The 24,055-nt window shown below is 46.1% G+C and overlaps 1 protein-coding gene across 1 annotated transcript in view; it reads left to right on the top strand.

The window, feature by feature from the left end:
• The window catches only part of ZBTB20 (zinc finger and BTB domain containing 20), a 3,989,371-nt gene that overhangs the window by 359,466 nt on the left and 3,605,850 nt on the right, over positions 1–24,055 (top strand). The window lies entirely within an intron of this gene.

Here is a 24,055-nt window from a genome sequence, read left to right as displayed (position 1 = left end):
TATAAGGAGTAGAAAGTCGGTTTAGGGCTTGTTGGAAAGCTGAGGATCTTAGCTTTAAAATGAAAGTTAAATCTTGTTCAAAAGATATGGACAATATAGTGGAGGTAGATTCTAAAAAATAAAGTAAAGCTCAGAATGACAAATGACACTTTCACAGGTTTGAAATCACAGAATGGACACACAATTTCTATGATGCAGTTTTAAATAGGTGGAAATGGTTTGAATTAGATTATTTTAAACTAAGAGATGACTATGCACAGTTCTGTGGATACTCCCACTATAAATTTGAAATAGGCCGTCAAGATCTGGTCATGTTTGGATTTCACTTGCCACGGACGGTCTCTGGTACCGGTTCTGCTCACAGCGATCTGGTCTGGGTCTCTGGTTTTGGCAAAAGTTCTGGCACTGCACAGCAGTCTGGTCTGGGTCTGGTCTTCTATCGGCACTGCACGGCGGTCTGGATACAGCTCTGCTTTCTCGGTTCTGGCACAGGGTTCTAGGCCAGAATCAAACAGCTTGCCCGGCTGTTGAATAGTTTTTTAGGTTGCTGGATTCTGAGGCCTCTAAAGGATTCAGCTTGTGGACTAGGCCTCTCTGCTACAAGTTCTGAAGTCTGGATTGTAAGTTCTGGTTCTGGAGTCTTCTGGATTTGAAGTCTGGATTCTAAATTCTGGTTCTGGAGTCTTCTGGCAAAGCGCTTCGCAGGAAATCATTTTGAAGTGGGAAGTGAGTGTCTCTATCTGGGTCTCAGTGGCTCTTTTTATGTCTTTTGAAAGTGGGTGGGAAGGCTGACTTTCTATGCCCAACCCTCTGAAGATCCTGATAGGTTAGCGGATTTTCTGTGCTCTCACTGGAGAACAGAGTTGTGAGTCATCCGGTGTCATTTTTATGGCATACAGAAAGAACACTCCCCTTGTCACTTTGCACACAAATCTATTTTTGATCCAAATGCGTATTTATCTATGTACAATCTTTCTAATATTATATGTCCAGTTAACATATTTTCTGTAGCACCAAACCATCCGATCCCTGTCTTTGTAAGATGTTGTGTCCACTTCTGACAGAATTCTGCCCTTTTCATCCAGAACACAACCTCTAAACTTTTCCAGAATTTACACAAATGTGCGCAAGGAATATGGGCATCAGATGATGAAGTGTCAGATTTTTAACATACAGACACTTGGAGTAACACCCTATTTTCCGCTACTACTCCCCAGAACATACCACAGAGTCCTAACTCCTCTTAAAATGTGCACAGAAAAATCACAGGAATAATGATATCATTTACATAATTTTGACACTTCCGTACTATGAATTATCCATCTTTTTAAAATTATGCTCTGGCCCAGATGGGTGTGGTTTAGGTTTCATCGCACATGGGGGAATTTCTGTCTGTCCCCGCCTCCAGCTCAGGTGGCTCCCAGAGGCAGCGCCCCTCCCATTTCCTTCCAAGAGGAAGCAATTTACGACCCCCTGATTTAGCATTTGCCTGAGCCAAGGAAAGTTCTGCAGTCCCAGGAATTCCTCCCCTAATTCAATCAAAGAGGTGTGAACTCCTTTTGGTGAGAACAGCAGAAGGCAGCAAGGCCTGTGAATGCAATTGCTGGGCAAGTTTCAACTCCTGTCGGGGGTAGTTGCCGGGCAGAATTGAATCTCTTTAAGCCAGGCTTCAGCCAAATGTCACTTTTGTTCCCATTTTTCCTCATTCAAATCAAACTTATAATTTTGACACATGCAGCTAGAACCTGATTCTAAGTTCAAAACTATGACATTTAAACAGTTGCAACCTATGTGACACTCCAAAGTAAATCACTCATTTATTTTAAACATTTTGATTTTAGTGGCTTTAAGTCCAATTTCACTTAAGCTGCTGACATCCACAGCTCAGCCAGTTTTGTTTTGAACATTATTTTAGGCTCTTCATCGTTCCAGATTTGGTATGCACACAAGACTTCATTCTACCAGACGTCTGCTGGTGTTCAGTAAGATTTTTGAATATCTTGCAATGTTTCAAATAGGCATTTTGAGCTTGCATTTCAGAGAAACAAATGTGATTTCAAAGCGCTTTTTCCTTTGGCACCACGTTTCACTCATGCTGCTTCTGGCCCATCACGCTCGATCTGGTGGGTGGCAGGTCAGGTGACCATTTTGGTGTGTGCAAAAACTGCGCGGCTTTCCTGGATTCTGGCACAAATGTGGGCTTTTCAGCCATCTTGGATTTTCTAAGCCCACAGCACCAAATGTTGTAGCATAATAGTTCAAACGTGGGTCAAGACACCTGAGAAGCCCCCCCGCCAACTGCACTTTGATTTTGAGTCGAGGGGGAGTCGGGTGCAAAGGATGTTTTGATCCACTTGCTGGGATGTCCGCATCATCTTCTTCTGATTCCGGAGATGGCACAGTTCAGCATCTTTTCCTCCATCAGGGTGGATCGATCGGTTCTCCTTGCCGGTCCTGATGGGAGTTTCGGGCGGTACCCTGGGCCCCTCGGATCTTTGCTCCCGGTCCCCGGGTCGTCCTCCTTGGTCAGTCTCCATGGTTGCATCGCTCCTAGGATGACAAAGCAAAAGCGGCAGAAACATATTCGTGGACATTTCCCCACCACTATTAATGGTGGGGCGAACATATACATTTTATACATCAGGAGACATTTGCATTCAAGAATCGAAGAACTTTATAGGCTATATGTGGAATATTTTAGTGTTGGACTTGTATTACTCTGGAGCGGCTCCCTCTGGGATTGCAGAGGACTCCTCCATTTGCTGCAGAGTGTGCCTGGGATGGCAACACTTTAGCTGATTTATATGGACCCACTTGTCTTTCCCTTCCGCCAAACTACCCTTGGGGATGTGGATCTTGTAGGCGACTGCGGAGATCTTGTCTACAATTTCAAAAGGTCCCTTCTATGTAGGCAGAAATTTCCCCTGTTTGGCCTGGTTCCTTTGGAAATTGTATAGATAAACCCAGTCCCCTACATTGTATTCTTTCCTAGTAGTCTTCAAATCATAGTGAGTCTTCATGCTAACCGCTGATCTTTCTAGGTTTCGCTGAGCATAGGCAAAAGAATGTTGGAGGTGTTTCCTTACATTTTCAACGTACTCATGCGTTGTGGAGGCATTGATCAAGGTTTGCTCTTGGGTCCTGTAGAGCAAATGCTGGGGAAGCACCATCCTGCCTCCAGTCATCAGCTCAAACGGTGATATTTTAGTTGCAGATGAAGGGGTAGATCTGATGGCCATTAGGACAAGAGGTAATTGGATATCCCAACTTGCCCGGAATCTGCCACAAACTTTTCTAATATGCTCACAATGGTTTGGTTGTATCTCTCCACTGCTCCAGAAGAGGCGGGCCAGTAAGCAATATGTAGCTTCCTTTTAACCCCCAGTATCTCCCACATCTTTGTCATTACTTCGCTGGTGAAATGGCCACCTCTGTCTGACTCAATCCTTTGGGGTGGACCAAAACAGGAAAAGATGTGGTTGATCATCAGGGCAGCTGCTGTTTCTGCCTTGCAGTTTGGGGCCGGGAGACATTCCACCCATTTAGTAAATAAGCATGTCACCGTCAACATGTACTTATTTCCCCTAGAGGAGCGAATCACGGGGTCTATGAAGTCGACTTACAAATCTGACCATGGCAGTGTCATCCCCCTCTTTTGGAGATGCGCACGGTGTGTGAGGGATGTTGGCTAAAATTGTGCACACACAAGACACCCCTTCAAGTATTGGTCGAGGTCCTGCCCCATGTGTGGCCAGTATGCAAACTCTCTTAAGATCTCAAGTGTTGTATGAAACCCCCTATGACTGGCGGTGGCCGCATCATGGGTGTGACTTAACATCAGGCTTCGGAATGAGGTAGGAACCACCCACTGATCGTGGCCATCTTGGGATTTCCTTACCAACAAACCGTCTTGGATTCAGAACATTTTTGGACATTTCATCAACACTCTGACGTCCTCTTTCCCAAAGTAATCGGTATCCATCAGGGGAAAGTTCTCAGGGTCCTCAATGTGTTGGTAAAACTTACCAATTATTGGATCCCCCTTCTGAGCCGTAATCAAATCAGCATCTGGGGGCTCCTTACTCCATTGTGCAGTTGAAAGATCATTATGAGCATTTGTCTGGGACCTAGTGATAGCAGTGACCTGGATTTCCCCCAACAGGGACTCAATCTCTATTAGATCCCCTTGGATGGCCCCGGTTTTGGCCATCTGATCAGCTATGTCATTTCCAGTTTTGTCTGGTCCCTCTACTTTGGAATGACCCTTGATCTTCTTCCAGTAGATGGTCATCCCATTCACGGTGACCAGATCATCAATGTTTTGAATTAACTTCCCATGTTTTAAGGGTTTGTTATTAGCACATAACATGCCTCTGGTTTTCCAATTAACCAGGTGCTCCACGAACCCGTTCCGTACATAATCCGAATCTGTGATTATGACCAGTTTGTGGAGTTGATGTTGGACAGCAGTGAGGATGGCTTGATGCACAGCTATCAACTCTGCCACCTGACTACCTCAGGGACCAATTTTGTACCCAGCGGAGGGTTCTGGGGACTCATTCACTCATGCATTCCCTACACCGGCCACAAGTTCTTTTTCCCCGTTGTTGTCAACATGGTAAGAGCATCCATCCACATAGACAGTGGGCATTCCCTCACACTTGTCTTCTTCAAAGACTTTGTGTGGGGAATTAAGGTATGCCTCCATGTTGTCCTTGATTTTTAGACTTTCGTCCTCAAGACAGTTTTCTCTGGCACAATCATGCAAGTCAGCCAGACCTTGCACGAGGGGACTCTTCTTGTTTGGCCATATCTGACCTCCACAGGAAAGTCTTGCATTGACAGAATCCAGGAAGTAATTCGGGAATTACTGACATTTCCGGGCCGGATTCTGCCACTTTGGAGATATTGCTGAGGCTGGTGTGGAGTCTCCACTATGATGTGTTCCCCCTGGATAAACGGGTGGTAATTCTTCAATGCCCACACCGTTGCCAGGAGTGCCTTCTCACAATCGTTGAATTTTTCCTCCACAGAGGATAAAGTTTTGCTCATATAGGAGATTACTTTATTGACCTTGTCATGCTTTTGATATAATACTGCAGTCAAGCATGTATTCGAGAACCCTGTCTCCAAGAAAAACTCCTTGTTTCTGACAGGGTAAGCTAGGCAGGGCGCTTGTGAGAGGCTTCCTTTGAGCTGTCTTACTGCCTCGGATTGTTCTGGACCCCATTCCCACTTGACCCCCCCTTCAAGAGATGAATCAGGGGTCTAGTGATCTCTGCGTAGCCCTCCATGAACTTTCTGCTGTAATTAGTCAGTCCAAGGAGGCTCCTTAGTTCCCACAGAGTTGTGGGGTCTTTCAGTTTCTGAAGTGCTTCCACCTTCTTTTCCTGGGGACAGAGACCCTGAGGAGTAATCTCATGCCCCAAGAAATTAACACAGGTTCTACAACACTGTGCTTTCTGAAAGAAATGTTTTGCTCCGGCGGCCCTCAACTGTGTCAGAACATAACGGATCTGTGCTATATGTTCCTCCACAGATGAACTTTTGATGAGGACATCATCTACATAAGCCAGGTTACCCCTCGCACCCAGGTCGGGCATGGCCTTATGTAGGAAAATGTCGAATTCATTGCCGGAGTTGAGGTATCCGAAGGGAGTCCGGGTCCATGTGTACTGCTGACCCCAAAAGGTAAAAGCCAGTTTGTATTGGTCCTCCCTACTGACTGGCACAGTCCAGTATCCATTGGTCAGGTCTATTGCAGTGAATACCTGTGACCCCTGGATCTGGGTCAGTCCTTGGTCAATGTAGGGAAGAGGCCATCGGGAAGTATGGACCCGTTTGTTGAGCTCCCTAAGGTCGGCGCAGAGTCTCCACTGGCCGTTTGGCTTCAATATTCCCAGCACCGGATTATTGAAGGTGCTGTGGACTGGACGGATTATTCCCCGGGACTCAAGGTTCTTAATTATTCCATTAAGGGACTCCATTGATGCGAGAGGCAAGCGATATTGCTTCACAAACACTGGAGTCATGCCAGGGTCCGTGGGAAATGTTGTTGTGTGGATGTCGGTGCGACCACAGTCATATGAGTCCACCGCAAAGAGATCTTGGAAATCCAAGAAAACTTGTTTCAACTTTTGCTTCTGCTCCAGAGTCACACAGGCATCAGCTAGGTTGACTCTCTCTTCCACCATCTGCCTGAAGCCTGGAAAGACTTCTGGTTTTGCTATCTCAGCGGCCTCCTCCAGCTGGGTGGAGAAGTCCCTGGTCAGAGTGCTGATTTGGACTGGAGGCTTCAGGTGGGAAAGGCAGCCCTCATGGACCTGGAAAATCACCTCATCCCTTCTGAAGTCACAAGTCACATCATCCTTGCCATAAGGGCAGGAAGTGTACACCAGGAAGTTCCCCCCATGCCAGGTAAAGATCCTGTCTGGTGTTGTATTGCCATCACTGTCACTGTCAAAACAGTCCTTGTGGATTGGTCCTAACAATTAATTTCCTAAATCAATGGAAAAATGTCGGTCACCAACCGCCATTCCAATAATGGTGCCTGCAGCTAGAGTAATACTCTTTAAATCGCTGTTATCCACCTCTATTGGAATGGTGTCATGTTCTATGTTGACTAATGGTGTTGGGTTTACCCCCAACCCTTGCTGTTAGAGAGAAGCATTTAGATGAATATAAGCATCAGGGTTTTTCAATTTTTGTCCTCTTTTAACTTTCACTTCCAGGGAGAATTGTCGGTTCCTTTCTGGGATGGTGACTTCCTCTTTAATCTGAATTTCAACTGCATAAGGTAGCAATTGAGCCGACCTAAATGCTTTTTCTGGATCATGAAAGCCCATGGGATTATCCGCTAATCGGGACCAAGCTTTGAAGTTTATTAGGTCCAAACTAATGGCAAAGCCATTGAGAATATCACTGCCTAACTAAAAGGCGGCAGTGACGTCTCGCACAACCCTACAATTATAGACTATGCTCTTGTTGCCAATGGAGATTTTGAGCATACACCTGCTTGGCAGGAGATGTTTGGAATTGGGTGTTTCCAGATCCATTTCCCATTTGTCTATCAGTTTGAATGTTGGATGGCTGGATCTTTTGGGAGTTGGCAGAGTCCTTCCCATCATTTAACTGAACAGGGATGAACAACTGCTCTCCAATTTGCTGAATATCAGCCAGGCTCTGAGCTGATTTCACATCTTTCTGGACTATTGGAAAGGAAATGTCTGATTGTGAATTATTAAAGAATTTCACAGTGTTTCCTTCCAATGTGGAATACCACCTTAAACTGGAAGGAAGGTTAATTTTCAGAAATAGAGAGGACCCCCCATCACCAGTCTGTTGCCCTACTGCTATTACTGTCACATCTGGAATTTGGTTGTTCTGGAAGTGAAATTCTACTTGGTCAGATTTTTGTTCAACCATGTGGCAGGTGCCGTTTAAACTAACATGGTTGATGCTCTGTTTTAATTTTATTGGTGGGATAGTCTGGGTCCAGAGGACCTTGTTTACGCAATCTAGTAGGGGTGACAACCTTCTCAGGAGGTCATTCCCTAGTAAACAAGGGGTTCCCTCTGGAGTCACTACTATGACCGGGTGTTTCACCTTGTGTCGCCCAATTTTGATGTCCAAATCTGCAGTCCCCTCAACGGGAATTTCCTTCCCGTCAAAGTTCTGAAGTTGTCCAGGAAGAGAGGTGAGAGGAATTCGGTAATTCTCCCCCCTTCCTGCATTTAGTTCATCAAAGGCCCTTCTGGACAGAAGAGTAGCTTGGGATCCAGTGTCCACCAGTGCCAAAATTGTACCCTGCACTTGTACCTGGGCATAGTATCTTCCCTCCTTCTCCTCAAGGGGCACAGGTAATGCACATTTTTTGGACAACTGGTGGGCTAATTTTTTAGTTTTGGACATTGCGAGAGAAGAGATCTGGGCAGAATTCTATGGAGAATCATGGCAATATGCAAGAAAAAGTTGGCAACTGGAAATCAGAGCCATTGTGGGTTCCCCTGGTTCCGGTTCTGGACCGCCCCCCCCTTTTGGAGGCAGTCACCAGGATGGGTTTGAACCAGGGGATTTTGATGCGGTGGGTTCTGGGATGAGATGATGGGCGGCGCTAGCTCAGTCCCCACATCTCCCCAGTCGGGATGTGAATCCCTTGGGACCCATCTTTCTTTGGGAGGAGTTCCCCCATCTCTGAAGGAGAAGATCCTTTTCCCAGGATCCTCTGAGGATCCCTCTCCCTCAAATTGGAAGATCTGTGCTCTTCCACAAACTGGGTCTGTTTGCGTCCTTTGTTTCTCCTACCTCCTCTCTGCTCCTTGGGTGGCAGACTTTCACGGGTAGGAGATTTTGTTTCCGGTTCCTGGGTTTCCAGGGGCTGTTTACAAGTGGGGAAGGAAGCTTCCTCCAAGGATTTACACCCCCCTTCCTCTTGTGCCTCCTCCCTGGGAACCGGTTGGTTATCGGGGTGCTGCCCCCGTCATTGTTCTGGAGCACCAGTCGCAGAGTTTGGGGCAATCTGCGCCGGCATGCTCATCTGAGGGTTCTGTTGAGCCCTCAGCATGTGACCCAGATCCCATGCCATATTTTGGACCTGGCACTCTAACTGTGAAACCCGCTCAGGCTGATACGGGGTTCTATTTTCTACGCTGGGCTGATCCCGGGAAGGGTAGCTATCCCTTCTCTGGTGGTACCCCGGGTTGGGAAGATTTGGGTACCCCTCCACCCTTGGCCTCCCCTCTCCCGGATTAGGTGGTCTGGGCTCAGGGAATTAGGGAAAGAAGGATGGATGATTTTGGGGCTGGAAATTGGGTGGATACCTGGGGAAAAAGTTCTGCCCAGGGTTTGGTGAATTTCTGCCCTCCTGTAGGAAGTTAGGAGGGAAGTTCCCTGGGTTGGGTGCCTGGTTGGATTCCCCACCCTTGGGTTGGAGGAGTCCACACATATCCCAGGATGGGTCGGTTTCCCTTACAGCGGGGACTTACATAGTCAGGGGAGCGAGGGACCCCATTTGTGGGACTACCTCCTTGACTCCGTGTCTGTGACTGGCCCGAGGGCCTTCTGGGCTGAGAATGTTTCGGTGCACGCAGGTTTTTAGGCCCCCCCATCTCCAAATCTAAAATGGGGGCAACCTTTACCTCTGCCACCTTGGCAGCAGCAGGGGTGCTGGTCGATTTGGGGCTTTTCTGGGTGTTATTTTTATTTTCTATGGGCTTATGCGCATCATAGATCCGGGTAGCCTGTTCAATGACCCAGTCTAGTGACCTTTTCTCATGAAAATCCCTCACTAGCTGGGTCATTATGTATTTGGGTAAGGCATGGAAAAACGTATTTACAAACTCTTTACTGTCCGTGCGCACCCTTTTGGTAGTCTGCGCAAAGGCACGCTTCAATTCCTGCACAAATACTTGTGGGGCCTGATCCTCCCCACATTGCAAATTGTAGGCTGCCTTGCAAGCCTCTTGGGGGTTTCTATGAACAGAAAAATGTTTCAAGATGGCCGCCCTATATGTGGACCATCTTGAATGGTTTTGGTCCTCCAGCCCCGCTAAGAAACTGGAGTATTCTGGGGAGAATGTCCATTTGACATACTGAATGCAGCTACTGCTGTCCTTCAAATGGAAAGTCTCCATCCTTTGCTCATAAAGCTCCAAGTGTTCCCAAACAGAATACTTGGCGTTCTTGTGATAAGGGGTGATGACACTCCTTATTGCCTTAATCTGTTTTAAGGGGTCCTTAAGCAAGGCCCTTTTTGCCTTATTGGCCTTCTTGGTTCGGGTAACCCTAGTCCATTCATCCTCTGACTCAGAGGCACTGCTCCCAGAGGTTCCCGTCTGATCTTCCCGGTTTTCCCGAATTCTGCGAGCCTGGGAATGGCCGGCAGAATGTGGGGATCTAGTCTCTTGTGTCCTGGGGCGCACGGAGGAGTCTTCAGATTCTTCCTTGCTGCCCGGATTTGATGGGTACCCCCCCACTGACCTAACTGGCCAGAGGTTTTCAGAATGCCCTTAGAGGGCCTACTCTCCAAGGGTTCCACACTAAATTGCACTGTACTTAGGTGCCCATACCCAGATGCCCGCCCATCCGTTCCTGGGTGGTACTGGCCTATGAGCCCCATACTTTTGGTTGGATAGTAATCTGCCATCCCTGTGGCCCTGTGCTCATGTGCACCAGGGGACATGGGGGTGGCAGAGTCCATGGACTGGGAGAGATGAAGGCCTCTGGTACTAGGGCTCCTGAGGTTATGCTCAGGTGTTTCCCTTTTCCAGAAAACCTCATCTCTATCAGCCCCTGCTCCCTGTTGCAATGCAAGAGCCTGTGCTTTCAGTTCCTCAGTCAAGGCCTTACTAGACTCTATCAGTCTCTCCTGCATGGCTACCTGTTGCTGGAGCCTATCATTGTCCTGGCAGAGAGCCTCATTCTCTCTCTGTGCTTCCTGGTTTGCTTCCTGTTTGGTCCTGGAGTACTGGGCCAGTCTTTGCTGCAGGAGGGTTACCTCCTGAGTCCCATCCCTACTGGCCTGTTCCTTTCTTGCCAGAGCATCTTCCACCCTCCTGGTGTGCTCTAACAAGTTCTGATGCTCTTTTTGGAGGTCACCCAGTCCCTCGAGGGCCAAGTGATTTTCTTCAATTTTTCCTTTTAATTGGCAGACTTCCTGGCCTAAGGTGTCCCTTTCCTGACTAAGAGCCTGCATCTGTGCCGCCAGGTCGTCCCTCTGCCTTTTAAGGGCACCAGCTTTCTGGCGCTCTTCCTCAAATTCTGTCTGGGTATCCAGGTCTTTCAGAATCAGTTTGTTGCTCTCTGCCTTCTCCCTATCTAGGTGGCTTTGCAGGGTGACTACCTGCTCTGCGCATGACCTATTGAAGTCCAGTTGTTGCTCCAGCTTTTTCTGGCTCTGCAGTAGGGCGTCCAAACCTTCTTGGTACTACTTCTGCAAGGCCAGAAATCTGGTATCCTGGTCAGACTTTTCCTGTTGCAGGATACCCATATCCTCTTTTATTTTAATGATATACTGCCTACTATCATTTTCTGACTCCTGGCTCCTCTGCAGCCTCTGCTCGGAAGAGACCAGGTCAGATTGGACCTTCTGTAATGCCATCTGTTGCCTATTTGCCAGATCTTGGCCTTCGGCACATTTGTCCTGTATGGCTACCATATATAAATACAAATATGCCGCTATCCTAACAATCTTGTTGTGCTCATCTTTGGCCTTAGGGGCCATGTATAGTTCGCTCAGGGCCACGTGTAAGGCACCCTGATCTTTCCAGCTGTCTAACCCAGTCGCATTGACCTGTTGTGTGATCGCCTGCAGCCACACATTCTAGTCCTGTTCAGACCATTCACCTCTCACAACTCTCACAAACAGTTTATGTAAGAGGTGCTCTCTTGCTATCTTCATATCTACCAATGTCGTCATTCTGGAAATTGATTTCCTTTCTGATTTACAGAAGTTTGTATTTTATTTTGCAAAACAGACCGTCTCCTTAGAGAGTCCTTGTTTTGAGGGGTGATTTTACAGTATAACACCGCATGGTGATCCAACAGGATTTATGTATTCTGTCAGTTAGCACACTGTATTAAGCTGCACAAGTGATAGATCTAATCCAGACGTCCCGGCTCAAGCACCCACTCTGTTAAGTGACTTCAATTCAGTACTCCAACTAAGTCAGTGTCTAGTCTGGGATGCCCAATGAAAGCCCTTATTTATATATTTTTATGACTAGTTCATAAATCTGGATGATAAACCCTTATATAACGCCCCTCTCTTTGAATCCCCCTGACCTCACTGAGCCAAGAAGTAGGTTTGTTTTGCAAATTAAAATATTTATTGAAAAATTAAACAAGATATATATCACACTTTTATAAATACATTAATATTTGATAGCACACTTATGAATATGACAGTGATCAACAATGGATAATTGTACACTAGCACACTTTTTTAATTACTTAGGAGTTGGTATAGAAAGGATAAGGTAGCTGAGAATACTTTATGGTTTCTAGGAAATGCAATGATGGAAAAGAATGCAGCACAGGGATACACTGATATGGTTCCAACAAGAGATAATGTTATCAATTTTCCCCTTGCAGCAATTCACTCCCCCCTATGCAATATAAAGAGATGGAAGAAGAGCACACAATTTTCAGGAATACTATCAAATGCAATACCAATTCAGTTCCCCCCTAGCAAGCTTAGACCAACAGGGATGATTTTAAAACACAGGCAAAAATACTTAAATGTGATTTGCAAAGAAGTGAAAATACGCTAAAAATGATTTTAATTCCCTATATGAGATTCAGGGTATGTGATAGCTACTTAAGATTGGTTCAGGTCAACACTATCAGTGATTCATGAGGGATTCTCAGGTTGAAAACGAATTTCAGCAGTTGCAAGCAAAAGACAGTGATTTTTGACAGGTGGATAAATTTGATTAAAATTGCAATTCGCGGCACTTTTTCCGAGTGCGTCGAGCGCGATTACGGAAAAACTATAAGGAGTAGAAAGTCGGTTTAGGGCTTGTTGGAAAGCTGAGGATCTTAGCTTTGAAATGAAAGTTAAATCTCGTTCAAAAGATACGGACAATATAGTGGAGGTAGATTCTCAAAAATAAAGTAAAGCTCAGAATGACGAATGACACTTTCACAGGTTTGAAATCACAGAATGGACACACAATTTCTATGATGCAGTTTTAAATAGGTGGAAATGGTTTGAATTAGATTATTTTAAACTAAGAGATGACTATGCACAGTTCTGTGGGTACTCACACTATAAATTTGAAATAGGCCATCAAGATCTGGTCATGTTTGGGCTTCACTCACCACGAACGGTCTCTGGTACCGGTTCTGCTCACAGCGATCTGGTCTGGGTCTCTGGTTTTGGCAAAAGTTCTGGCACATGCACAGCGGTCTGGTCTGGGTCTGTTCTTCTATCGGCACTGCATGGCGGTCTGGATACAGCTCTGCTTTCTGGGTTCTGACACAGGGTTCTAGGCCAGAATCCAACAGCTCGCCCGGCTGTTGAATAGTTTGGTTAGGTTGCTGGATTCTGAGGCCTCTGAAGGATTCAGCTTGTGGACTAGGCCTCTCTGCTACAAGTTCTGAAGTCTGGATTGTAAGTTCTGGTTCTGGAGTCTTCTGGATTTGAAGTCTGGATTCTAAATTCTGGTTCTGGAGTCTTCTGGCAAAGCGCTTCGCAGGAAATCAGTTTGAAGTGGGAAGTGAGTGTCTCTACCTGGGTCTCAGTGGCTCTTTTTATGTCTTTTGAAAGTGGGTGGGAAGGCTGACTTTCTATGCCCAACCCTCTGAAGATCCTGATAGGTAAGCGGATTTTCTGTGCGCTCACTGGAGAACAGAGTTGTGAGTCAACCGGTGTCATTTTTATGGCATACAGAAAGAACACTCCCCTTGTCACTTTGCACACAAATCTATTTTTGATCCAAATGCGTATTTATCTATGTACAATTTTTCTAATATTATATGTCCAGTTAACATATTTTCTGTAGCACCAAACCATCCGATCCCTGTCATTGTAAGATGTTGTGTCCACTTCTGACAAAATTCTGCCCTTTTCATCCAGAACACAACCTCTAAACTTTTTCAGAATTTACACAAATGTGCGCAAGGAATATGGACATCAGATGATGACGTGTCAGATTTGTAACATACAGACACTTGGAGTAACACCCTATTTTCCGCTACTACTCCCCAGAACATACCACAGAGTCCTAACACCTCTTAAAATGTGCACAGAAAAATCACAGGAATAATGATATTATTTACATAATTTTTACACTTCCGTACTATGAATTATCCATCTTTTTAAAATTATTCTCTGGCACAGATGGGTGTGGTTTAGGTTCCAAAGCACTTGGGGAGATTTCGGTCTGGCCCGCCTCCAGCTCAGGTGGCTTCCAGAGGCAGCGCCCCTCCCATTTCCTTCCAAGAGGAAGCCATTTACGACCCCCTGATTTAGCATTTGCCTGAGCCAAGGAAAGTTCATTGTTCTGTTTCCTGCAGTCCCAGGTATTCCTCCCCTAATTAAATCAAAGAGGTGTGATCTCCTTTTGGTGGGAACAGCAGAAGGCAGCCAGGCCTGTGAATGCAGTTGCTGGGCAAGTTTCAACTCCTGTCGGTGGTAGTTGCCGGGCAGAATTCAATCGCTTTAAGCCAGGCTTCAGCCAAATGTCACTTTTGTTCCCATTTTTCCTCATTCAAATCAAACTTACAATTTTGACACATGCAGCTAGAATGCTGATTCTAAGTTAAAAACTATGACATTTAAACAGTTGCAACCTATGTGACACTCCAAAGTAAATCACTCATTTATTTTAAACATTTAGATTTTAGTGGCTTTAAGTCCAATTTCACTTGAGCTGCTGACATCCACAGCTCAGCCAGTTTTGTTATGAACATTATTTTAGGCTCTTCATCTTTCCAGATTTGGTATGCACACAAGACTTCATTCTACCAGACGTCTGCTGGTGTTCAGTAAGATTTTTGAATATCTTGCAGTGTTTGAAATAGGCATTTTGAGCTTGCATTTCAGAGAAACAAATGTGATTTCAAAGCGATTTTTGAGCTAACAGGCACTGCTGTTTTTCCTGTTTTCCTTTCACTCATGCCACTTCTGGCCCATCACGCTCGCTCTGGTGGGTGGCAGGTCAGGCGACCATTTTGGTGTGCGCAAAAACTGTGCGGTTTTCCTGGATTCTGGCGCAAATGTGGGCTTTTCGGCCATCTTGGATTTTCTAAACCCACAGCACCAAATGTTGCAGCATAAAAACCTGAACGTGGGTCGATACACCTGACAATGCAGAGTGAATAAAGTGGTTGATCCGCAATTTCCATTAGTCCCGGATGTGACTACAATTTTGGCTATGATTCCAGCCTCTGCATCATATTTTAGTCTAATTGATTTGAAAAATGCATTTTTTATATCCCAGTGCATCCAGATAGTAGATATTTGTTTGCTTTTACACTAGGAGGATGTTCCTTTATATTCACACAAATTCCACAGGGCTACACTGAGAGTCCAAGTATTTACAGTAGAGCATTGAGGGAACAACTAGATATGCTTGAACTACCAACAGGTTGCGTATTACTATGCTACATAGATGATTTGTTACTAGCAGCAGATACAGAAGAAATTTGTAAAGAAAGTACAGTTGCATTATTGACACATTTAGCAGCGCATGGACATAAAGCTTCACTAAAAAAATTCCAGTATTGTCGGAAGGAAGTGGCCTACTTGGGCTACCTCCTTTCGAAGGAGGGAAGAAGATTGACACCAGAAAGAATAGAAAGCATCTCTGATACACCTTCTCCAAATACGCAGAAAGAAGTCAGGGCTTTAATTGGCATGGCTTCATATTGTAGGCAGTGGATCGCTAACTTTTCAAAGATCGTGAAATCGATAGTGGCATTGACAAGGAAGGATGTTGCCTTACCTTTGCCATGGAACATGGAATGTCAAGAAGCATTTGACCTGCTCAAAGCTGCATTGTGTTCAGCTCCAGTTTTGGGCACGCCAAATGACGACAAGTTATTTGTGCATGAAAACAATGGATGTGCTTTGGCTGTTTTAACTCAGGAACACGGGGGAGAAATAGACCATGCGGCTACTTCTCTTCCACGTTGGATCCTGTTGCATGTGCTTTTCCGTGTTGTTTGCGAGCTGTTGCTTCAGCTGCTGCGTCAGTAAAACAAACCGAGGGAATGGTTTTAGGTCACGCTTTAACTGTAATGGTACCTCGTTCAGTGGACGTTCTTTTAAATAGAACGCAGACACATCTCACATCAGCCAGATTAACAAGGTATGAAATTGTTCTAGTTGCACCGCATTTTCAAATTAAGTGATGTTTTACTTTAAATCCGGCCGAGTTAATGCCTCCTCCAAATGAGAAAGGGGATGGAAAACAATTCCCCCATGATTGCTTAATGGTTACTGAACAAGAGACAAAAGTAAGAATTGACCTAACTGACACCCCACAGAAAGAGCCAGATGGAGAACTGTTTTGTGAAGGTTCTTGTTTTAAATTACCAGATGGCACATCAACTACTGCTTATGCCATCACCACACTGAAAACTATTATAGAAAGCAAACAAATCCCAAATAACTCAGCACAAGCTGCAGAAATAATAGCGTTAACAAGAGCATGATTTCTACAAACCTCAATGTAAACATATATACTGACCGTCAGTATGCCTTTGGGGTGGAACACAATTTTGGTCTGTTATGGGCTGAAAGGGGTTTCGTGACATCACACGGACCCAAAATCCAACATGGCACTTTGATAGTGAGACTGTTGTCAGCACTTGCGCTTCCCAAGCGATTAGAGATAATGAAATGTGAAGCACATAAAAAAGTAACATGTAATGTTGGAAAGGGAAATGCATTTGCAGACAAAATTGCGAAACAAACTGCCACTGATTTACATACAAAAATGTATGTCGAAAGAATAGAAGAAGTACCCTGCATGATAGAAAACGGAATTGCAACAGTTAAGGAAATGCAAGCAGAAGCTACTGTAGATGAAATAAAAAAACTGGTCTAAGGGTCCAGCAGAATTAGATTCTGAGGGTTGTTGGGTGGGCAAGCAAAATAACAGATGGATGTTGCCAAATACCTATCTAATGGCTATGGTCACCATGGCCCACAGTCCGAAACACATAAGTGCTAGAAAAATGATTCAACACCTGGATTCTGTATGGCAGAATCCACACATTAGAAAAACTGCTGAAAGATTGGTTCAGAATTGCATGACTTGTTTACAACATAACATTGGAAAGGGAACAGTGACACCAGTGGGTAGTTTTGGGCCACCGTCTATGCCATTTAAAGTTACGGTGGGCCAAAACTACCCACTGGTGTCACTGTTCCCTTTCCAATGTTATGTTGTAAACAAGTCATGCAATTCTGAAGGCCAACCTTCACCTCTTTGACAGACGCTTCCCATGCCTCATTAACTTCCTTTCCTCTCCTGCTGTCTCCCCTCCTCTGTCCTCGGCTACCTTGCCTCTACCCTCCCTCCCTGCCCCTCTCTTGCTCCTTCTTCTACACCTCCACAGGGTGTACCTCTGGTCCGTACCCCTCCCCGGAAGTCCTTCAAGGATGGCAACCTTCTCCACATTGCCACTCTTAACTCTCGCTCTGCAATCAAGCATTCTTCTGATATCTGTCACCTTCTTGAGGAACTGGACCTCGACGTCCTCGGTCTCACTGAGACATGGTTCACGGCCAGCTCTGTCAACAGCTTTGATACACTCCTACCTGACGGCTACAAGATCCTCTCCGTGCCCAGGCCCAACCGTGCAGGGGGGGGTGTAGCCCTTATCTTCCCTGAGTGGATTCCTGCCACTGTCACTCCTACGCAGTCATACTCCTCTTTTGAATGCCTTGTCTGCCTTCTCTCTCTCTCTCCTAGCCATTCCCTTACCGTGGCTACTATCTATTGGCCACCTGGTCAAATCTCCTCCTTCCTCTCCGAGTGGGCTGACCTCTCCTCCTCACTCCTGTCCTCCACCACTCAACTCCTCTTTCTTGGTGACTTCAACATCCACTTGGATGTCTCCTGTCCCCCCACGGGACTCTTTCGTGACCTCTGCGACTCTCTCTCACTCTCTATTCTCCCGTCTGGTCCTACTCATTCTGCAGGGCACACTCTTGATGCTCTGATCTTTTCTGACCTTCCCCTCTCCGTCCCTCTCTCCACTCCTCTCTCCTGGAGTGATCACTTTCTCCTATCCTCCCACATCACCCTCCCTACTCCACTGACAAAGCCACCCTCATCACTGCCACCCACCTTGTCGGTCATCGACCCATGAAGCGCGTGTCAGTTGAGGCTTTCGCTGCCACCTTCGCACCCACCCTCCCCATTCGGCTGACTCCCAATTTTCAGGGGATAGGCCTCTACCCATTTGCTGAATGCACAGAACTCCACGAGGACATACTTATAGTTTTGGCACCTCTCCATTTCTATGAAATCAAAATGGATATGATATGATATGATATGGCATTTGTAACGCGCCTATACACAAGGGTTTCAAGTGTTTCAAGGCGTGACGAGGCAGGGAGGGGGAAACGGGGTAAAACAGACAACGATCCTACTAGGCCAGGTGTCATTCAGATCGCGCAAGTGCAGGGGTAGGGGGAAGGGAGAAAGTGCCAGGGGAGGGCAGGGGGGAAGTGCAGTACAAGGTAAGTATATATAAATAAAATGAATAGGGCCAGCTAGTGGCAAGTGCAAGGTAAGTGCAGACAAGTGCTGGGAACGGGGGCTGTAGGGATACAGAGACAGTCCCGCAGTGCAGGGGTTGCCAGGGAGGCAGTGCAGTGCAGGACCGAGGTCAGCAAGAGTGGCCCAGTTGCAGATTCAGTGCAGATTCAGCGAAGAATTAGCAGGAGAGAGGGAGAGAGAAAGCAGAAGCAAAGAGGAAGGTTTTGAGGTGCTTCCGGAACCGTAGATGGTTCTCCTTAAGTTTCAGGGAGGCAGGAAGGCTGTTCCAGAGGGAGGCCCCTGCCGCGGAGAGAGATCTACCCCCAGCTCGTTGCTTCGAGAAGCGGCTGACCCTGAGGGAGTTGGAGACGGATGAGCGAAGGGCTCGGGAAGGAAGATATTTAGGAAGAGAGAGTTGAAGGTATTTAGGCCCCATGCCCCAGAAGGCCTTGTGGACAATGCAGAGGGTTTTGAACTTTATCCTCGCAGCCACTGGGAGCCAGTGTAGAGATTTCAGTCCTGGAGAGATACGGTCCCTGGGCTTGAGGCCAAGGACAAGTCTCGCAGTTCTGTTCTGGATGAGTTGCAGAGGGCGGAGTGTGGAGGCAGGCAGATTAAGATAAAGGCTGTTACAGTAGTCCAGTTTTGAGAGAACCAGGGCTCGGGAGACAGCGAGCTTCTGGGGGAAGGAGAGGAAGGGAAGAATACCTCTGAGGAGGTGCAGGTGGTAGTGTGACTTCTTAGAGACGTCAGATATATGAGGAGAGAAGGAGAGTGTGGAGTCGAAGATAACCCCAAGGTTTTTTGCCTTGCAGGTAGGAGCAGGAAGAGGGCCAAGAGAGGCCGGCCAGAGAGCTGCAGGGAAGGAGGGAGTGGGTGTGCCGATGAGCAGAATCTCAGTCTTACTGGCATTAAGGCAGAGGTCATTGGCGGCACACCATTCCTGGATAGCAGACAGACAGTCAGAGATGAGGGAGGGAGAGGAGGAGGCCGAGGGTAGCCTGAAAATGAGCTGGGTATCGTCCGCATAGCACTGAAAGTTGGGGCAGAGAGCGGCTATGCGGTGGGCAAGGAGTGCCAGATACTGGTTGAACAGCCAGGGGGAGAGATTAGATCCCTGGGGGACACCACAGGTGGAGAAAAAGATGTCAGAGAGGAAGGACCCGAGTTGGACCTGGGAGGGTCGATTGGAGAGGAAAGAGGTCAGCCACGCCAGAGCCTGACCAGTGATACCCAGGTTATCACGGAGACGGTTGAGCAGGATGGCATGGTTGACAGTGTCAAAGGCAGAAGAGAGATCGAGCAGAATGAGAACACACAGAGTGTTGGAGTCGAGGTTCAAAAGCAGGTCCTCACGGATGTTCAGGAGAGCAGTTTCCGTGCTTCTGGCAGCTCTGAAGCCAGATTGATGGTCATGAAGACTGCCAACAGATTCAGCATGGAGGTTAAACTGGGAGATGGCCAGTTTCTCCAGGAGCTTGCCCAGGAAGGGAGTGATGGAGATTGGGCGATAGTTAGCCGGGCAGGAGGGGTCAGAATAGGGTTTCTTAAGAAGAGGGTGCACAAGGGAGTGCTTAAGGGGGGATGGGAAAACTCCAGAGGCGAAGGAGTGGTTGCAAAAGTCAGCCAGGGCAGGGGCCAGGGAGTCAATGTGGTCCTTGATAGTTTTGGAGGAACAGGGGTGAACCTGTTTAGACGAGACTTTCATAGATCGGACTTGTCTGGAAACCTCGTCAGCAGAAAAAAGGGGAAAGGCAGAGAAGGAGGGAGGAGGGGTGGCTGCAGAAGGGCCCGAGGAAGAGCCGGACAGCGAGGGAGGGAGGTGGTAGGAGGAGAGTGAGGATAGGATGTCCTGAGTTTTGGAGATGAAGTGAGAGGCCAGTGCAGTGCAGAGGGCCTGGGAGGGGACAGGAGAGGTAGAGACTGCAGCAGGGTTGGCAAGCTCCTTGCAGATTTTAAATAGTTCGGCCGAGTTGTTAGATGCCGCAGAGATGCGGGCTTGGATAAGGGCTCTCTTCTTGGTGAGAACGGAGAGACGGTATTGCCTTTGGAGCAGGCGGCAGGCCAGTTTGTCAGAGGATGAACATGAAGCACGCCATTTCCTCTCTGCCACCCTGGTTGGAATCTGAATATAAGTTCATGGTTTTGGAAACTGCTACGATCATGGGGATGGAAACTAATTGCAATTTTGGTTATGATATTTGGAATCCTCATATTCTGCTGTTGTTGCATACAATGCCTGCCAGTCCTCTGCTCCCAAATTACAAATGAGTGTGTACATACAATTAGTACGAAACCTCCTCACATGATAAGTGAAGGTGCACAACACGAAAATAAAATAATTAAAGAATTTATGCAAATTAATATTTCTGATGACTATCATAGCGACATGGGTAGTTTGGAATTGGGCACGTGGTCCGATGAAGACCCGATGTATGGATGATGCTATTGGCTTAAGGCCAAAAGGAGGGTTTGTTCGACCAGAATGCAAATGTATTCTATGTTTTAGACTTACACACCGTGCGAGGCCACGGCTTGAACGCGGAAATACTAACACAGACAGGAATGTCAAACTGTGCAGAAATACATTGTTTTTCTCTCTCACTAAGTCCTTGAAGTCGAGCAGAAGCCACATCTAATCAGTAATCCAGGTGCCGGGTTGTCTTGCAAGCGCTGTTGTAAAAGGCAGTTAAACATGAATTATATTCTCCTAGTGGTGCTCCTTCACGGAGAGTGGTATTTTCTGCTTCAGAACTATCTGACCCTTAGCTCATGAGCCGAAACACACAGATAACTTAGTAAGGAATGTTTCCCTGCTAAGAACACAATATCCTTGCTGAGCCAGAGTTCCATGTTCCTCATAACAGAAAGCTGTCTCTGCTGCCTTTGCTAAAATAACTATGTTTAGGCTGAATGAAGACTTGTCATAACATGTCAGAATTGCCACTGAACCCTAGCCTGTATGACATGTATGAGTGCGGGTCAAATATGCTTTAGCAAAGGATATGTCTAATGTGTATATATATTGCTGCTTGAGCGCTGTTCTCTCTCTCTCGCATCTCACAGTGTTTGGGAACACACGTCGTGAGGTGGTGAGACCCAGTCGGCCAACTGAGAATACCTTGAAATAAACCAGACTTGTTTGGAAAACGAACCTCGCGTCTGACGTGTCACTTTAGTATATGGTTATTGTGCCTTAGTTTCCATATGCGGTCTTTATGGCCTAGCAACACCTGGGAGCCACAATGGAGTCAACTTGTATGGATCTGCTGTTTTCCACGGCCCCCAGGTGGTGCAAACAACAGTAGGGGAAAACCTTGTGAGAAAGCTCCCGTAGATTCAGTACAGGCTGCCGTATACTGGAACGTGGCAAATTCCTAGATGGTGGGTGGGTCGGTAGTTGGCAGTATACAGAAGCTGGAGGAACAGGGCCTGACTCAGAACTGAAGCACAGGCAACCAGGGCGGAGAACGGGAAAAAGGAAGAAAACAGAGCAAGAGCCAGAAAGGAATCCAGTAAGAAACAGGTATGAAGCAAAGGGAACCAGAAAACTCACGGAAAGCCAGGGCAACACTGGGAGTTGCGACACAACTTCCCTCTCGTTCGCAGGGTTGATATACAGAAGAAGGAGGTGGCGTGATGACATAACAGCATCAATATGGCGAAAGGAAAAACAACTAGAATGTTAATGGGGTATGCTGTCAAGGCGTATGAGTCTCCATAGAGACCATCCATCGCGTGGGAAGGAACTCCGGTTCCTGACATCTTGAGAATTGGAATCTTCCTGTTGCCCCTTCCCCGGTCTTCTTCAGAACAAAAAATATTTTGAAATGTATCTAGAGATAACATTCGCTTTTTTCAGGCTGATGGTTGTTCGCTTCCTTAAAATAACAAAAACGTACACCAGTTTCTTAAATCGTTACCTTGTCATATTTAAGTAAACCCTGTGAATTTCCATTTATTATACCTCTATAAATAAATGTGTTAATACATAAATATTATAACTATGTATATATGTGAAAATGGTAATTGCTAGACTTGTGTAATAGCAAACTGGTTCCTATCAAATTACCTATTCCCCAATCATATTATTCTTTTTTTACAATGAGGCTTGCATCTTTATGCACTAAACTTTAATTGTTTAAGTAGTCTAACAATTGTCCTTTCAATAAATAGTCAATTTGTTTTCATTCATTAGTCAATGCATTTCCTTACTTGGTATTTGTGCGCAAGAACCCATAATGCCCAAATCTAACACCACAATATACACCTGCAGCAGCTTTTTATTATCAAGGATTCAAGAACCCCACTGTGAGCCCATTAGTACTGAAAGTCTCACGCCTGTCGCAATTCTCAGTATTCCAGCAGATCTCAGCTTCTGTAATGGGCTTGTAAAGTAGGGTTGTGTCTTTTCGCTCAATGGACAAAGGGCCCGATTCACAAATATTTTGACTGGATCAAGTTGATGGATACTCAGGGAATCTCAGGTTTGCTCCTGCTGCATTATACCTGAACCACAAAGCCGAGAACTAGAGCAAATTAGAAGCTTCCTGGACAATCCTTGAGACTCTCTTAAGCAAATCATTGTGAATCGTATTTGTAGATGAGCATTGCAAAGATGATCCTAGCATCTCCAGATTTTCTTCAGTTTTAGGCTTTGTGAATAAGGAATAAAGTGGCAAGAGCGGATTTGAGATGCTTACAGTATCTCCTGATTTGCTCCATTGCAAATGATTTTGAATTGGCTCAAAGGGTTTAGCCCCCAGCAGCCAGTTGCCATCCTGCTGCTGTTTAATCTATTATGTATCGTAATTGGTTATTTATAATGCGCTTAATACCCAGAGGTGTCTAAGCGCGGAACCGGGGATCAAACCTGTGTTGCTCTTTGTAGCCTTGCTTCCAAGGCGAGCGCGTTGCCCTTTAGCTATCCTCCCAAAATGTATAAGTCAAGCTGCCCGGATCCTGGATTTCTGTATTCACATATGAGCCCCCCCTCACTGTAAAGCAGCCATGCCAATAGCTTGCTGCATTTGTCTCCCAATGTCTCCATAGGTAAGCTGCATTGATCTTGGTGGACAAAAATGCAGCATTGCACAGCATGACTCGACTTCAGGATTAGTGGAATCAGCTCTCTGAGGCTAAATAAACAAATCTTTGTTGGGCGCAGTGCGATAGCCTTCTGCCAAAGTACTGTCTTTGCGAATCTACCTACTTCCACCTTCCTTCTCCCCATAATGTTTTGTTAATGGCTTATGTACTCCTTAGTTAAAGGAAAACCCTTACTCAACCTCGCCCAGCCATCTCTGTATTTTCAGAAATTGAAGATTCGCCAAAACCTTGTTTTAAATTCTTGATGCAGCACCAAGGTGCTCTATCCTAAAACAACATTAATCTAGCTCCCTATAAACAATGCAGTTTAAGTTCCCCACCTAAATTAACCAGTGCCCCTAATGTGGTCTAAAAATACTGTCCCTTCTTGCACAATTCGTTGTCAATGTTCGTGGCATAGGTTTAAAAGAGCTACACTTTAATTCCAAACACATATCTGGATACCCCTATGTATCAACCTCTTGTGGCAAATCCCCTGGCTTGTTGAATGTCCCTAGAGCCTTCCCTAGTAGTGTTGATCCATTGAGAGCTCAGGAGCACACTCAACATCAGTATGATGAGAGCACCAAAAGCATAAACAGGTATCTGCTTCATGGAAGGAAAGAGTGAAGATGATTTCCTAATCCCAGGAATTAAATATCCCGTCTCATGGAGAGAAAAGAGTGTTTGATATCTGCACCAATAAAGCTTGAGTATTTCTTCTGTATGACCCTGAGTCATGAATCCATGCC

Source organism: Ambystoma mexicanum, chromosome 7p (genome assembly GCF_040938575.1).
Source record: "Ambystoma mexicanum isolate Mex_15411 chromosome 7p, UKY_AmexF1_1, whole genome shotgun sequence".
NCBI lineage: Eukaryota > Metazoa > Chordata > Amphibia > Caudata > Ambystomatidae > Ambystoma > Ambystoma mexicanum.
This window is presented reverse-complemented; position numbering and strand designations above follow the sequence as displayed.